This window comes from Urocitellus parryii, chromosome 10, assembly GCF_045843805.1.
Source record: "Urocitellus parryii isolate mUroPar1 chromosome 10, mUroPar1.hap1, whole genome shotgun sequence".
NCBI classification, from domain to species: Eukaryota; Metazoa; Chordata; class Mammalia; order Rodentia; family Sciuridae; genus Urocitellus; species Urocitellus parryii.
Genome location: NC_135540.1, coordinates 88,584,272 through 88,602,335, shown reverse-complemented (window position 1 = coordinate 88,602,335; position 18,064 = coordinate 88,584,272).

Sequence of the window (18,064 nt, the reverse complement as noted above, 5' to 3'; positions counted from 1 at the left end):
AATCACTGAGGGGGCTGGGGTTGTGGCTCAGAGGTAGAGTGCTTGCCTAGCACATGTGAGGCCGATCTTCAGCACCAGATACAAATAAATAAAATTAAGGTATTGTGTCCAACTACAACCAATAAATAAACAAATAAATAAATCTCTGAGGCCTGGTTGCTGTAGGAGATTAAAGCCACCTCGGAAGGACCTACAATACTGAAGGCTAGGTTAGCTTGGTGACTTGAGAAATTCTGAAACACTCTTTGGTGCTTCCAGGGCACATTGTTTCTTAAATGACCACTAAACATCAGAATGGATAATCTGGAGGCAAGAAAATAAATTATTGTGTTTTTATAGGATCCATGAAAATTTAACATCTCAATCTTTCCTCAATCTTGTTCATTTCTCTACTCACTGGCATTGTAAAAACATGTTGACCGTGATGTAGATGTCTGTATTGAATGGAATTAATATTTATATCAATCTTTTTATTCCGCAAGGATTTACTGAGTACACACTAGGTGGCAGCCCTGTTTTGGGTATAGTCACTATCCCCAGTTGTTTTAGTTGAGAAGGAAGCAACTAAATAGCAATACCACAAGATTATGACCCTAGTGAAGCAGACAACAAATTGTTGAGGGAATCAAAGGATGAATGAGACCAATTCTGACTGCGGAAAGTGCCACAGTCAATTAAGGAGAGACTTAGAAGATGAACAGTCATTCAGCAGTTCTGGTAAAGGAGGAGATAATTTCATAAAATTAGAAACCATGACCAAGGGACTGGGCATGACAGAACATAAGGGTGGAGGAAGTTAAAGATGCTCAGGGACTGGAGTGCCTATGTGGAATGCGGTCTTGGAGCAGTGGTGTAGGGTAGGTGGTTTAAAAGACAGTGGACTGGGAATGATTTTAATTTGTGCTTTTGCCTATACACTAAATTGCAAAGAAGACTCTCATTTGTCTCATTGCCAAGAAGTAATAGAAATCAGAAGTCCTTAAATTTTCTGGTGTCCATGGGGTAATACTAGAAGGAAGCTAAACTTCTGAGGGAACAAGGTGATGCAAGTTGGTGACTGGAAACTAGCCACTCTTAAAAAATTAGCTCTCTTCAAAGCCAGCCTTAGCAACAGTGAGGCGCTAAGCAACTCAATGAGACCTGTTTCTAAATAAAATACAAAGTAGGGCTGGGGCTCAGTGGTCGAGTGTCCCTGAGTTCAAATACCAGTACAAAAAACAAAAGAACCAAAAAAAAAAAAACAAAAAAAAAACAAAAAAAAAAAAAAAAAAAGAAAACCTCTCTCAACCTCTTCCCTGGTAGATTATCATATAAAGAATTTGTCTATTCTTAATGATGCTGCTTTAAAAAGATTAAGGAAGATAACAGAGAATTACTTATTAATATGGAATTAAATTTGCAATCTTTAATAATAATATCTCCAGAAAGTTCCAATTATATATGAACTGAACAACACACTTCTCAACAACTCGTGAATCAGAGAAGAAAGCAAAAGAATACTTAAAAACATTTTGATCTGAATGAAAATGAAACATAACGTGTCAGAATTTATGAAAGGCCACTAAGACAGTACTTAAAAAGAAATTTATCCCAGTGGCTTGGGAGGCTGAGGCTGAAGGATCACAACTTAAAAGCCAGCCTCAGCAAAAGTGAGGTGCTAAGCAACTCAGTGAGACCCTGTCGCTAAATAAAATACAAAATAGGGCTGGGGACGTGGATCAGTGGCCAAGTGCCCCTGAGTTCAATCCCCAGTACCAAAGGGAGGGAAAAAGAAAGAAGGAGGAGAAGGAGAAGGAGAAGGAGAAGGAGGAGGAGAAGAAGAAGAAATTTACTTGGAGGAGGAGGTGAAGGAGGAAATAATTTACATCAGTAAATGTCTACATTAGAAAACAAAGAAAACCTCAAATCAGTGATGTTGGCCTCCATCTTTCCAATAAATGTTGATGGAGCAATTATAAATTTGTATCAAAAAATAAGTTAGAACTACATCTTACATCATGTAAAATTAATTAAAGTGGATCACAAGTGTGAAACCTAAAGCTATAAAATTTATAGAAAATTCAAAAGACATTATTTGGGAATTTGAGGTTAGCAAATCCTTCTGAGACAATAAAAGTATAGTCTATAAAAGAATATATTGATGAAATAGATTTCCTAAAAAACTAAACTAAAATAAAAACTGCTCTAGGAAAAACACCATTAATAGAAAAAAAGATGAACCACAGAGTGTGAAAAATCTTTGCAAAGCATATATTTGATAAGGAACTTACTTGTAGCCAGAATAATTTTTCAGAGTCTCAAAACTGAAAGAGAAAAGCAATACTATAAAAGAGGAAAATAATTGGAGCAAACACTAAACTGAAGATGTGTTAAATACCTATGTGGATACCTACTCACAATACATTTGGGTGGGGGGAAGGATAGAAGTTAACTAGATTAGACAAAGAGGAATGAGGGGAATGAAGCTGGAGATAGGAATAGGAAAGACAGTAGAATGAATCCAACATAACTTTCCTATGTTCATACACGAGCATTTCCAGTGTAACTCCACATCATGTACAACCACAAAAATGGCAAGTTATACCCCAAGTATGTATGATATGTTAAATACATTCTACTGTCATGTATAACTAAAAAGAACAATTAAATAATTTTTAAAAGATGAAGGCTGGAGATGGAGCACAGTGGTAAAGCAACCTTGGTTCAATTCCCAGTACCAAAATATAAAAAAAATAATGTGCTGTGGGTTGAACCCAAAGTGTGCATTCTAGGAGAACCCTTACATCTTGTCATAGTTGTTTTAAATTCCCAGCCTGATAATTGATAATTCCACCATCTCTACCATATCTGATTCTGGTGCTAATATTTGCTCTCTCTCTTAAAATTAAAAAAAAAAGATGTGTTAAATAAGCAAAAATGGCAAATAAATACATGAAAACATATTGAATATAATTAATCATTAATGCAAAGTTATCAGTACACGCTTATTGGAATGGCTATAATTTAAAATACGAACACTTGTTGTCAAAGAAAATTTGAAAGATTGGAACTACATTGCTGATGGGAATGTAAAATGCTTCATCTAATTTGAAAAATACTTCAATAGTTTATCAATATTTTAAATTATTGCTTATCACATTATCTAGCTCCTCTATTTCTCAATATTTATCCCAAAGAAAAGGAAATATATATGTTCATACAAAGATATGTACACAAATATTCATGGCTGATTTATTTGTAGTGAGCTCAACTAGAAACAATAAAGATGTACAACAGGCAAGTGTATAAACAAACCGATTTCAATTTTATTCATACAATGGAATACTATTCATAATAAAAATTAAATTATTGATATATCTAACAGTATAAATGAACCTCTCTAGTTATGAAAAACAGCCTGAAAAAAGTCCATGTTTTATGATTCCATCTACAAAAAGAATATTTTGAGAATGCAAACTCTTTATGATGTCAGATCTCAGTAATTGCTTGAGAAGGGAAAGAGTGGGAAGAGTTTGGAGGGAGGGGTTTACAAAGGGCCTCAGGGAAACTTTTGGATATGCAGTTTTTTGCACATCAATTATACTTCAATAAAACTGCTTTATAAGGTTCATTTAAAAATGAGGGTTGCATAGTTTCAACTGAAAATTTGTTATTTCTTTTCTTATACACTAAACAATATGATTCCTAAGACATTAACCTAATTCCTTCTTTTAAGTATTATGCATGATGTTGAATAGTTTCAAAATAATAACATAATAAGTATACTTAAAATAAGGTTATTTGAAGTTTGAGATAAATTTTCAGAGGAGTGATGTCAGTGTGATGGCGGAGTAATATACTTAGCCACTCTCTTCTCCACAAAGACCAGTCATTTGTCATCTATCATGAACAAATTAACTAAGGATAAGTTTAGGATCCACATGAGGAGCCACAACAATACAGTGAAAGAAAAAAATAGGAAAAGGAGTGACGTCAGCACAAGATGGCAGAATTGGAAGGGCCAGGATTCAGTCCTCCTCCTCTCTCTCCATCAGAAGTCCAACTAGCAACTATCCATAGACCACATTTTTGTGAAAACCTCAAAACTGAGAATGAGGGTGAGATACTTGCATGGACAACAGAACCAAAACAAAACCAAGAAACACATTGGAATGGTAAGAGGAAGGTCTCATTTTGAACACATTGCCTGCATCCCCCAAGTTGGCATGGTGCCACACAGAGAGAATTCTCTTGGGTCCAGAGTTACAACACTGGGAAAAGAGAAGTTGAAGTGTACATCTAGTTTGCCCAGCATTGTGGGATGTTTCTTAGTAGGACACTCCTATCTTGCCTCATGGGGCACAATAAAGATCAAAACATGACTAGATTGTCTGGAGTCAGGTAGAAACAAAGAAAGGGAGTAGGGCTCACAGGGTCAGCATGCAGATCTTGATGGTAGCTTTGTGTTTTTTCCCAGTGGTTTTTTTATCCCTTAGGCTGAGCTGACTGCTCCCCAAAACACAGTGAGGAGTTCTACCTGGTTGAGTCTTTAGACAGCCATCCCTCCCAGTCTCAGAACCAACATGAAAGCTCTCTGTGCATTTCTGCAGAGCATAGCAACTGCCCCCAGCCACTCTGGGAGTTCAAGCCTCACCCAAGCCCACCCACCCAAAGCTATTCCCAAGCATAGAGGCAAGCCTTAACTGTACATCCCCATTGAGCATAATTTCTGTTCCCATTTGTCTTAAGCAACAGCTGTAGTTTTGGAACCCATGCTGGGACCTTGCCCAAATGCAGAATGCAAAGAGCAATACCACCTGACTAATGAATTCAGCCTGCATCTCTGCCTGATGAGAAGCAATTGCAGTACCCAGCCAGTAACTGTGCCTGATTTCAGAGTCTAGTCAGTGGTCTCATCAGAGAGTGGAGCCCATCCGGTAGCCCCACATGCTTTCAGAGCAAAGGCAATGGACTAGCCTGGCTAAAGAACCTAACAGCAAAGTATGCCTGCCTATGATAATTATCAACTGGCCCATCCAGAATCCCAGATAAGACTAAGTAATGAAGGTGTATCCCTGCCCAAGAACATTTATAAGTCTAGAAGAGGTGGCTGCTTTTTCAAATGCACAGACAAAAATCAAAGAACACAAGGAATTGTAAAAAATCACAGAATTCTGACATCACCAAAAGAAATTAATGAAGTTTTAATAAAGAACAATGAATAGGTGATGATATATGAAATAACTGACAAAGAATTCAGAATCATCATCTTTTAAAAGTTCAGTGAGCTACAATAAAATGTGTATAGAAAATTATATAAAGTTTGGAAAACAACCACAGTAACAAATCAAGAAGTTTGATATAGAAGCAGAAACAATAAACAAGATATACTACATGAAGAGTATAACAGAACTGAAAAATTCAATAGAAATCTTTATTAGCGGACTTGATCAAACAGGATAAAGAACCAATAAGCTAAAATACAGGACATTTAAAATTATCAGTAGAGGAAAAGGAATAAGAATAAAAAGTTCTGTAAAAATTATCAGACATTACCGAAAGAATTATATTTGCATAATTTTAAGAAGTATGTGAGAGAAAAATGGTCACAAAGCATATTTAAAAAAGTAATGCCCGAAAACTTTGTAAATCTGGGAAAAGATTACAACCTTCAGGAATAGGATGCTCAGAGGTCTCCAATCAAATTCAACACAAAAAGGCAGTCACATTATAATCAAACTATGGAAGATCAAAGACAAATAATTCTGAAAGTATCAAGAGAAATGAAGCATATAACATTCAAAGGAGACTTTCCCAGCAAAATTTTTATGGGCTGTGAGATAATGGGATAATACAAAGTGCTGAGAGAGAAAAGTACCAACAAAATCATGTAGAAAAGTTATTCTTCATAAATATGAAGGAAGAAATAAATATTCCCTTAGACAAACAAAGGAGTTTGTAGAACAAGCCTCACAGGAAATGTTAAAGTCCTTTTAGCTGAAGGGAAAAAATGCTGATTAGTATCATTAAAACATACAAAAACACATAAATCACTGGTAAAAGAGAACGTGTAGCCATATTTTATATAAGCCTCATGATAATCACAAAGCAGAAACTTTTAGTAGGTACACAGGACATAAAAAGAAAAAATTCAAAGCATATTATTACTGAAACCACCAAACCACAGAGGAAGATAGCAAGAGAGGAAGAAAGAAACAAAGTACCTACAAAAATACCCAGAAAAAATTAACAAAGTTGCAATAGTAAATCATCCTTTCAATAATTACCTTGAATGTAAATAGATTAAATTCTTCAATCTAAAAATATAAACTGAGTGATGGATTTTTAAATGAAGACTCAACTCTATACTGTCTACATGAGATTCACCTCACTTCTAAGGAATCACATAGTCTGAAAGTGAAGGAATGAAAAAGATATTCCATGCATATGGAAACCAAAAGTCAGCAGAGGTAACTATATTTACATCAAAAACTGAAAAATAAACAAAGAATGTCATTATTAATGATAATGGGGCAATTAGTCAAGAAGACATATAAATTATAAATGTGTATACATTCCCAACCGGAACACCTAACTATATAAGAAAATGTTAACAGGTCCAAAGGGAGAGATAAATTGCAATGTAGTAATAGTAGAAACTTCAATTTTCCACTTACAGTAAAATTACACTTTAGACCAAATAAACCTTAAATATGTATGTCTGAGTAGTACTATAAACTACACTTCCCTCAGCATGCTGAGGCCTCTCTTATCAACTCCTGTTCTGGAATTATATCACTTACCAGTTAATCTTCACATCACTTTTCTAGTCATAAGTGACAGACATTTGGCATGGACATGGTGTTTGTATTTCACATTAGTTAATGGGGGAACCATCAATGGCAAATCTAAAATCCTATCAGTTTGAGATTAAGTCAATGAGTTCAATTTAGTAAACATACCTCGAGCACACAATTAGCTAGGATTAAGATCTCCTATTTGGGGGCTGAGGTTGTGGCTCAGTGATGGAGCATTCACCTAGCATGTGCGAGGTCCTGGGTTTGATCCTCAGTACCACATAAAAAGAAATAAATAAAATAAAGATATTGTGTCCAACTCAACTAAAAAATAAATATATATTTTTAAAAAGATCTCCTATTTGGTTCATTTGACTCCTATCTTTCTCATTAAATGCCAAGATAATTTCTATCATAATATTTGACTTTACACTTTGTAGGCTTAAGTGTCATATGTAGTTTTTCATTAGAAAAATGTTAAAATACCAGAATATTTAATAACCTAAATATCTTTACTTTTTAGACAACTTCATGTTACCCAGAAATTTATAGAAGAGAACACAGGAATCCATGTGAGTTGTGCTAGATCCTTTTTGATGATGATAGTTTTGTAATCTTATGTGATCATTCCAGAAATTTTAGTGCTTCTTAAAGTTAATTTAGTGAAACTGAAGCCATATAGAAAAGTAAATACAAAATAACATTAATTATAAAATTCAGGCTATGCAATTGAATTGTTAAGAAAATATAAAATTTATAGCCTTCATACTTAATCTCCTGAGGCTATAGAACAAGTGGACATTCCTCTGAGTTTTCATTAGTGGAAATTCCGCAGATGATCACTGATTTTGCATGTGGACTGTTGCAGCACCATTATCGCTTTGCTCAGTATGTTCAGGAAGAAACCTTTAATGAAATGGAAACTCTGGTGAAATATATAATAGAATACAGGGATAAATGTTTTGCTCACAAAACCCTTCTAGAGTGTGCTGAAATAGCTTTAAGTAAATCACTTGCATTGCTTATATATAGGAGATTATTTGCCAACAATGAGAAAGTTTCTGGATTACAATTATGAAAAGAAAGATACCCTTTGTGCATCATTTTTATTTCACCTAGTTTTAGTATTTAGGATAAGGCTTATTTATCAGGTGAGATGCACTTCTTTTTATTATATACAGAAGGACTTAGTTATATACTTGCAATTTGTATGCATATGTCTTATATATGCAGAGTCACCACCTGCATCTCTAGAAACTACTGAAAACTATTTCCAAGTCCTCTACTGATACACTGACCTTGTTTCCTTGGGAGATCAGGAGAAAAGCCATGATGCAAGGGAAATATAGGTAGTAAAGAAAGAGTAGCAGGTGAAGGGGGCTTGTGGTGGGATAAAGACAGCTTCCCAACTCATGGGATGGTTGTCAAGGGTGTGGGTGAAGATACTCTGCTGGCAATAGTGGGGAAATTGAAATCTTTTCCCCATAAGATAAAGCACCGATCATTTGTTGTGTTTATTGTTTCTTTTCAGAAGATAGAACAGATTAACCATGACTAAAAATTGTCCTCTTGTTCTCTGTTGTCCAGATGAATGTGTTACAGGGAAGGATATGTATTATGGAGGTGTTGCCACAAAAGTATAATTTTTCACAGTGCTGCAGTAAAAAAAAAAGTAAACTTTGAAAGAAGGCTCTGTTTCTATATAAAAGAAAGCTGTTGTAGGATTTCTGCCCCTTTCCCTACTCTGGATCCTGAAGAGAAATGCCAGGCTTATAAAAATAAAAGAGAATCTTTTCTAAATCAGTAAGTTTAATCTTGGTAGATAAATGATTTAATCAAAGCATTATTCTTAGGATAAGACATATACTTATCTCAAAAGAACATGACAAGTTTCATTGATTGATTGAATCAAGCAATGTATTATCATATGTCAGGTTCTGTTTAGGATATGGTTATGACTAAGATGTGGTCCACCTTTAAGATCTTTACATTAGTGCTGTGTATCTTCTGATGAGAAAAGCCCTAGAAGAGAGGTACGTGCCCAGTGTTTCAAATTGCTAGGAAACTAGTGAGGAAATGACATATTTTCCCAAGGTGAAGTTTCAGCTCTTTTTTTTAAAAAATTTGTTTTAGCTAATTATACATGACAGCAAAATGCATTTCGATTCATTGTACACAAATGGAGCACAACTTTTTATTTCTCTGGTTGTACATGATTTAGAGTCGTACTACTTGTGCAATCATACATGCAACTAGGGTAATGATGTCCAGCTCATTCCACATCTTGCCTACCCCCATTCCCCCTCCTTTGAAGTTTCAGCTCTTAGCTTGGAAAGACATGAAATTATTGGCTGTTTAGCTAACAAGCTATTTTAAAAGTTCAGTATTTTCAGAAGCACAGGCTTTTTATAGAAAGATAGTGTGCTTTGAAACCTCTCACAGACTTATATGAATAAAAGTAAAAATTATCCTTGAATCTCAAATGGGGTGTATATTGGTTGTTATTCTTTGAATATGGAAGGGAGATCTGCTACCCACCAAGTATCAAGGGTAGAGAGAGAGAGATTATTTGTAGATGAGTGTGCCGGATTAGAGCTGCAATTATCAATCTTAATTTAGAGTTAGCAATGTCAGGGATATGGACTTTGAAGGATGCTACTGAGGAATGTATAATGTTGCCTGGTATAAAATTTTCTATAATAGAGACCTTTCTTTTACCTTCTTCTTCTTCTTCTTCTTCTTCTTCTTTTTTTTTTTTTTTTTTGCGGGGTGGTGGTGGTGGTGGTGGTACTGGGAATGGAACTCAGAGGCACTCGACCCAACTACATCCCCAACCGTATTTTGTATTTTATTTAGAGACAGGATCTCACTGAGTTGCTTAGCACCTCACTTTTTCTGAGGCTGACTTTGAACTCACAATCCTCCTGCCTGAGCCTCCTGAGCTGCTGGGATTACTGGTGTGCACCATTGAGCGTGGCTTACCTTCACTTTCTTTCCCTTTCATTTTCTCTCCCTTCCCTTCTCTGATCTACCATTCTTTTCCTGCTTCTTCCCTTTACCTTTTCCCATTCTTCCCATCCCCTTGCCTCCCTTCTCCTTCTTTCACTCCCTTTCTTCATTCTCACCTTCCTTCCTTAGTGCTGGGGATGCAACTCAGGGCCTTGTCCATGTGAGGCAAGTGCTCTATTACTGAGCTATACCCCCACCCCTCCTTCTCTGTTTTAAGAAATAGTTTGAACTTTTTCATAGCTACACGCATGAAGTTGCCAGAGGGGAACCCCTTTGCCTTTGGCCCTACACTTTTAACTCTCGCTGCTCTTTTTTGAAGAAGTGGCAAAAATATGTTGTGAAGAACAACAAAACACCAACTCCTTTCAAGCAAAGGTGGGTATTGCATTTTTTTTTGTTAAAGGATAAGGAATCATCCCACTCCGTGGCTCTGGACTCTTACTTAAAACTATAATTATTTTATAGCAAATGACTTATTTACCATATTCCCATATACCAAGATAGTATCATGGTACACCCACTGATTTAAACCCATTCTCTTTATCCAAGACCCTTGTCAGAGAGTCACGAATTTCCAGGGTCTTGTTTTCTGGCTTTGTTTTCTTTTCAAGTTGGAGAAAAAATGCTAGTGAGTGAATATCAGGGTGAAGAGAACTGTTTATCTTCTATCCTGGACAAACCCTCTTTGACACTTCCTCTTTGGCACTGGAGCCATCGAAATAGAGATGACCAAGCTCACAGCATATTGCCCAACCAGGTGAGCACCACACATCCCAGTCAGTTCAGCCATCAGAGACACCAGCCTAACCTTCAGAGTGTACCACAAATGCATAGTTCTTTCCATATGCAAATGTGCCAAAACAAAAATTCCATAGATTTTCTTCTCTGAACAAACTCTCTAATGATGAAGATGTAGTTTAAAAATAAGAGAGTAGGGAGATTTTGATTTTGTTTTCAACAGAATTTCCTCTTTCTCCTTCAGGCAGCACCTGTCACACAATATTTAAAAGCATTGTCTTCCCATGACAAACTGTGGTGCCTTTTTGATATTTGGACCCAAAGTTAAACTCTGTATGAGTTCTACATCATCTATCTTGTCTATACTTGTATTTTCTTGTCTGCATCCCATTTGGTTAAATAATGGATCCTTTTCATTTGTATTCCTCCTAGTTCCCCAGAGGTTTTGAGGTGGGTGAGCATGGCTGGCTCAGAACCAGGTCATTAGAACAGGATGAGATAAAACTTGGGAGGAGGGAAGCTGTCAAGGAGAAAGGAGGCACTTCTGAGATGTATTTTGGTCAGTTTGTGGATTATCTATGCCTCCTGTGGGCTCACAGCAGGAAGTGGAGGCCCTTATGCCTTGTGCCCTACTGGGATTATGGAAGGAAACACCTCTCTTGGGTCTTTTATTTGCTTGGATCCAGCCAGGATTTTTTGAAGTATCATACAGATGGAGCAATATGCCATGAGCTGCTTGATGAGGACATCTGGGCAAAGTCAGTGTGATACCAGTGGCTTTGGAGCTGTTTATGTTGTATGAGCAAAGACCTTGCTATTGTTTTATGGTTGTTCAAATTATTTCAGTGGTTTATCAATTCTCTTTCTAGAAATATTGCTGTATTCAGTCAAATATTTCCCAAGATTGAATTTAAGGAGCTTACTTCCCTCCTAGAAAATGTTTCTTCCATGTATGACGGATGCTGTGAAGGGGATTTTTGTAGTGCATCCGTTGCAAGGTAAATATTCTCCCAAAGTAAGTAAAAATGTGATTTGTGGTATTCATTTAAAATTTTCTATTTCTAATTAACATGAAAAGTTGTACATACTTTTTAGATAAAGTGTGATATTTCAATAAATATATGAATGCATAATGATCAAATTTTCAATTAGCATTTCCATGTCCTTATCGTTTCTTTGTTTAGATCTCTTCAAGCTCTTCCAGTTCTTCATAATATCTATCTATCTATCTATCTATCTATCTATCTATCTATCTATCTATCGGTTATTATGACTTGACATCAGGAGGTCTGGCCTAAGAAGTTAACTGCCATGCAATGCTATCCTACAGCTGTTAAGGGGAAGGTTAGCATGGACTAAATTGAATTCTGGTTGAGTCACTAGGACAGGTTAATGTTTTGTGCTTTAATTTTCATCACATATAAAGTTCACATAAGCATATTCATTTGAAGTTATGAAATATCATCTAAAGACTATGGAGTGTCTTCCTCCAGGACGGTTTCATCTACAGGGAGTGTGAAATGGGAAAAGACAAATGCACAACTGAAATCGTGCAAAAAAATGTTCTTTTAGTTCTGATAGCACTAGGTGCTAGGTAGTGTAACAAATAACAGGTAGTAATGGGAGAGGCTGCTTCTCTTCTCTCAGGAAGGCTGCACTGGGAGTGAAAAGAAAGCCATACTGTCCCCCATCCCAAGTTGGAATTCTGAATGTATTTTCCAACAGAATACATCTCAGTGTGTAATTGCTAAAATACTAGTTGCATCATGTACTATTTCTGATACTTGATGAGTTGCATTATTCTAATAATTAACTTCAAGTAATTCTAATAATTCTATCCACTCAAAAAAATAATCTAAAACATAACATGGATGAGAATTTATCAAACCAGAGGAGGAGCTTAGCAATTGAAAGCAGTTAGATATGAGTAGCCTAAAAGAAAGTGAGGCTGGATTTTTTTTAATAAATTTTAATATATAAAATATTTGACATATCTCATATTTCTTCATGAATACACAAGGAGACACCCAGATTTGTCTATACCAGACCTTCTAAGAGTTGCTAGAGTATATGAAGATCTGTGGGAAGGTTGCTGCTACAAAGAAACCCTCTAGACTGCTACTGTCAAGCAGTAGGTTCCATTGTTGCAGGTTCAGAAAAATCTAAAATAAATAAATGAATATAATATTCAAAATTGATATTTAAGTTGTACTCCAGTTTAGGACTGTAAAATGTGATTGATTGACCTGAGTCTATTTTAGATTCAATGAAGATGATCACTGGCAAAACTCACATCATCAATTTGGTTTATGCAAATGCTTTGAAGTACTAGTCCAGTTGTAATCCAAAAAACTCTTTCCAGTTAACATTTTTTATTTTCACTTTTATTTCTATGCTCTGTTTTATTGAGTCTTATTAGATTTTGATATGATTATAAAAGTAATAAATGATTATTATAGATGACTAGAAAAGTAGTAAAGTTATAAAGAAAAAAGTAAAAAAAGAAAACTTTTGATTCTATTGCCAAGAAATAGCTATAACTATCATTTCTTTTAATCTTTTCTGTGCATATAGGCATATTTGTGTGTGTGTGTGTGTGTGTGTGTGTGCGCCTGCTTAAAAACAAGATTAAGATCCCAGCAGCCTGCAGCAGGGTCCCGGAGACCCAGGCCAACTGATTCGCGTGGCCTGCCCTGCGGCTACAGAAGGCGTGGCGCCTCAGTGAAGCCATTAATTGGCAAGCAGGGAGGTTAGGGAAGGCCATTAGGTGGAATCCCACCAGCCAAGCCCACACGGACCCTTGGGCCGAGCACGGGTTCTCAGAAGGGGAAGGAAGCGGTACAGTCCCATCCCCCACAGCGGACACTCCGCCGAGGCAGTCAGCGGCCACCATCCGGGAAAGCTGAAGGATACACCGACACTCTCCTTCAGAGTGCGACATCAAATCAGGTCGGTGTCATTCAGCTCACCCCCCAGACAGCGGGGATTCGCATAAAATCTCTCCTAGGCTTGCCGGGAGAGGGAGTATCAAGCTGAGCCTCCATACAGGCTAGGGGGAAACCAGAGACACCTGACCTCCAACCCCTCCTCCCAGTAGCAGCCAAAAGGAAACCTGGCTAGCCAGCGCTGGGGGAGGGGCAAGCAGAAAAAATCAAAGTGATAGAGTGCCAGGGATCCCAGCAGCCTGCAGCAGGGCCCGGAGAGCCAGGCCAACTGATTCGAGTGGCCTGCCCTGCGGCTACAGAAGGCGTGGCGCCTCAGTGAAGCCATTAATTGGCAAGCAGGGAGGTTAGGGAAGGCCATTAGGTGGAATCCCACCAGCCAAGCCCACACGGACCCTTGGGCCGAGCACGGATTCTCAGAAGGGGAAGGAAGCCGTACAGTCCCATCCCCCACAGCGGTCACTCCGCCGAGGCAGTCAGCGGCCACCATCCGGGAAAGCTCAAGGATACACCGCCACTCTCCTTCAGAGTGCGACATCAAAACAGGTCGGTGTCATTCAGCTCACCCCCCAGACAGCGGGGATTCGCATAAAATCTCTCCTAGGCTTGCCGGGAGAGGGAGTATCAAGCTGAGCCTCCATACAGGCTAGGGGGAAACCAGAGACACCTGACCTCCAACCCCTCCTCCCAGTAGCAGCCAAAAGGAATCCTGGCTAGCCAGCGCTGGGGGAGGGGCAAGCAGAAAAAATCAAAGTGATAGAGTGCCAGGGATCCCAGCAGCCTGCAGCAGGGTCCCGGAGACCCAGGCCAACTGATTCGCGTGGCCTGCCCTGCGGCTAAAGAAGGCGTGGCGCCTCAGTGAAGCCATTAATTGGCAAGCAGGGAGTTTAGGGAAGGCCATTAGGTGGAATCCCACCAGCCAAGCCCACACGGACCCTTGGGCTGAGCACGGGTTCTCAGAAGGGGAAGGAAGCGGTACAGTCCCATCCCCCACAGCGGACACTCCGCCGAGGCAGTCAGCGGCCACCATCCGGGAAAGCTGAAGGATACACCGCCACTCTCCTTCAGAGTGCGACATCAAAACAGGTCGGTGTCATTCAGCTCACCCCCCAGACAGCGGGGATTCGCATAAAATCTCTCCTAGGCTTGCCGGGAGAGGGAGTATCAAGCTGAGCCTCCATACAGGCTAGGGGGAAACCAGAGACACCTGACCTCCAACCCCTCCTCCCAGTAGCAGCCAAAAGGAAACCTGGCTAGCCAGCGCTGGGGGAGGGGCAAGCAGAAAAAATCAAAGTGATAGAGTGCCAGGGATCCCAGCAGCCTGCAGCAGGGTCCCGGAGACCCAGGCCAACTGATTCGCGTGGCCTGCCCTGCGGCTACAGAAGGCGTGGCGCCTCAGTGAAGCCATTAATCGGCAAGCAGGGAGGTTAGGGAAGGCCATTAGGTGGAATCCCACCAGCCAAGCCCACACGGACCCTTGGGCCGAACACGGGTTCTCAGAAGGGGAAGGAAGCGGTACAGTCCCATCCCCCACAGCGGACACTCCGCCGAGGCAGTCAGCGGCCACCATCCGGGAAAGGTGAAGGATACACCGACACTCTCCTTCAGAGTGCGACATCAAAACAGGTCGGTGTCATTCAGCTCACCCCCCAGACAGCGGGAATTCGCATAAAATCTCTCCTAGGCTTGCCGGGAGAGGGAGTATCAAGCTGAGCCTCCATACAGGCTAGGGGGAAACCAGAGACACCTGACCTCCAACCCCTCCTCCCAGTAGCAGCCAAAAGGAAACCTGGCTAGCCAGCGGTGGGGGAGGGGCAAGCAGAAAAAATCAAAGTGATAGAGTGCCAGGGATCCCAGCACTCTGCAGCAGGATACACCACCACTCTCCTTCAGAGTGCAACATCAAAACAGCGGACACTCCATCCAGGCAGTCAGCGGCCACCATCCGGGAAAGCTGAAGAATACACCACCACTCTCCAACAGCTTGCAACATCAAAACAGCCAGCAGCAGGACCCCGGAGATCCAGGCCAACGGATTCGCGCGGCCTGCCCCGCAGCTACAGAAGGCGTGGCGCCTCAGAGAAGCCATTAATTAGCAAGCAGGGAGGTTAGGGACTGCCATTAGGTGGAATCCCGCCAGCCAAGCCCACCGCCCACGCCCGGAACAGGCCCAGCGTCCTGCCAGCATTGTAGTCACGACACCCCAATTGGAATAGGGACAGAGCAGAGCCGCCTTCCACTCCCGGAACAGGCCCAGAGAGCCGCCAGCGTGGTAGACACGTCACCCCAATTGGAGTAGGGGCACAGCCGCCGCCCGCACCTGCAAGGGAGACTTTTCAAGTATACAAGAGCAACATAAATAAATAGGGGGTAAATTTCAAAACACAACAGTTGCACCAAGCAGAAAGAAACGCGAGCAGTATGAAAAGACAAGGAAAGAAAGGACCACAAGCAATGCAGGTCAACTCAACTTTAGAAGAGGTAATAGCTGCAACAGATGGAATATCAGATAAAGAGTTCAGGATATATATGCTTCAGATGATCTGGAGTCTCAAGGAAGACATGAGACAGCAAAATCAGACAGTGAAAGATCACATTGACAAACAAATCCAGGAAGTAAAAGATCAATTTCACAGGGAGATAGAGGTAATAAAAAACAAACAAATTGAAATTCTAGAAATGCAGGAAACAATAAACCAACTTAAAAACTCAATTGAGAATACTACCAGCAGAGTAGATCACTTAGAAGAGAGAACATCAGACAATGAAGACAAAGTATTTCAACTGGAAAAGAACATAGACAGCTCAGCAAGTCTGCTAAGAAACCATGAGCAGAACATCCAAGAATTATGGGACAATATCAAAAGACCAAATTTAAGAGTCATTGGGATACAGGAAGGCACAGAGCTCCATTCCAAAGGAATAAACAGTCTATTCAGTGAAATAATACGAGAAAACTTCCCAGAATTGAAGATTGAGACAGAATCCCAAATCCTAGAAGCCTACAGGACGCCGAATGTGCAAAATCATAAGAGATCCACACCTAGACACATTATAATGAAGATGTCCAACATACAGAATAAGGAGAGAATTTTAAAAGCTGCAAGAGAAAGAAAGCAGATTACATTTAGGGGTAAACCAATCAGAATAACAGCTGATCTCTCAACACAGACTCTGAAAGCTAGAAGATCCTGGAATAACATATTTCAAACACTGAAAGAAAATGGGCTCCAACCAAGAATCGTGTATCCGGCGAAATTAAGCTTCAGGTTAGAAGATGAAATTAAAACCTTCCACAATAAACAAAAGTTAAAAGAATTCGCAGCTAGAAAACCATCTCTTCAAAAAATCCTTGGCAAAACATTACAGGAAGAGGAAATGGAAAACAACATTGAAAACCAACAATGGGAGGTAGGACAGTAAAGGGGGGAAAGTAGTCAAAGAGGATAACAAATCAGGTTTAGTAACATCAATAAACAAATATGGATAGAAGAACAAACCATATCTCAATAATAACCCTAAATGTTAATGGCTTAAACTCACCAATTAAGAGACACAGGCTAGTAGAATGGATCAAAAAACAAGACCCAACAATATGCTGTCTACAGGAGACGCATTTGATAGGAAAAGATATACATAGACTGAAGGTGAAAGGTTGGGAAAAATCATATCACTCATATGGACCGCGGAAACAAGCAGGAGTGTCCATACTCATATCTAATAAAATAGATTTCAAGCCAAAGCTAATCAAAAGGGATATAGAAGGACACTTCATACTGCTCAAGGGAACCATACACCAACAAGACATAACAATCATAAATATATATGCCCCAAATAATGGTGCAGCTGTATTCATCAAGCAAACTCTTCTCAAGTTCAAGAGTCTAATAGACCAACATACAATAATCATGGGAGACTTCAACACACCTCTCTCACCACTGGACAGATCTTCCAAACAAAAGTTAAATAAGGAAACTATAGAACTCAATAACACAATTAACAACCTAGACTTAATTGACATATATAGACTATACCACCCAACATCAAGTAGCTACACTTTTTTCTCAGCAGCACATGGAACCTTCTCAAAAATAGACCATATACTATGTCACAGGGCAACTCTTAGACAATACAAAGGGGTAGAGATAATACCATGCATCTTATCTGATCATAATGGAATGAAACTGAAAATCAATGATAAAAGAAGAAAGGAAAAAGCAAGCATCACCTGGAGAATGAACAATAGGTTGCTGAGTGATCAATGGGTTTTAGAAGACATCAAGGAGGAAATTAAAAAATTCCTAGAGTTAAATGAAAACACAGACACAACATATCGGAATCTATGGGACACATTGAAAGCAGTTCTAAGAGGAAAATTCATTGCTTGGAGTTCATTCCTCAAAAAAAGAAAAAAACCAACAAATAAATGATCTCATACTTCATCTCAAAATCCTAGAAAAAGAAGAGCAAAACAACAGCAAAAGAAGTAGAAGGCAAGAAATAATTAAAATCAGAGTTGAAATTAATGAAATTGAAACAAAAGAAACAATTGAAAAAATTGACAAAACTAAAAGCTGGTTCTTTGAAAAAATAAATAAA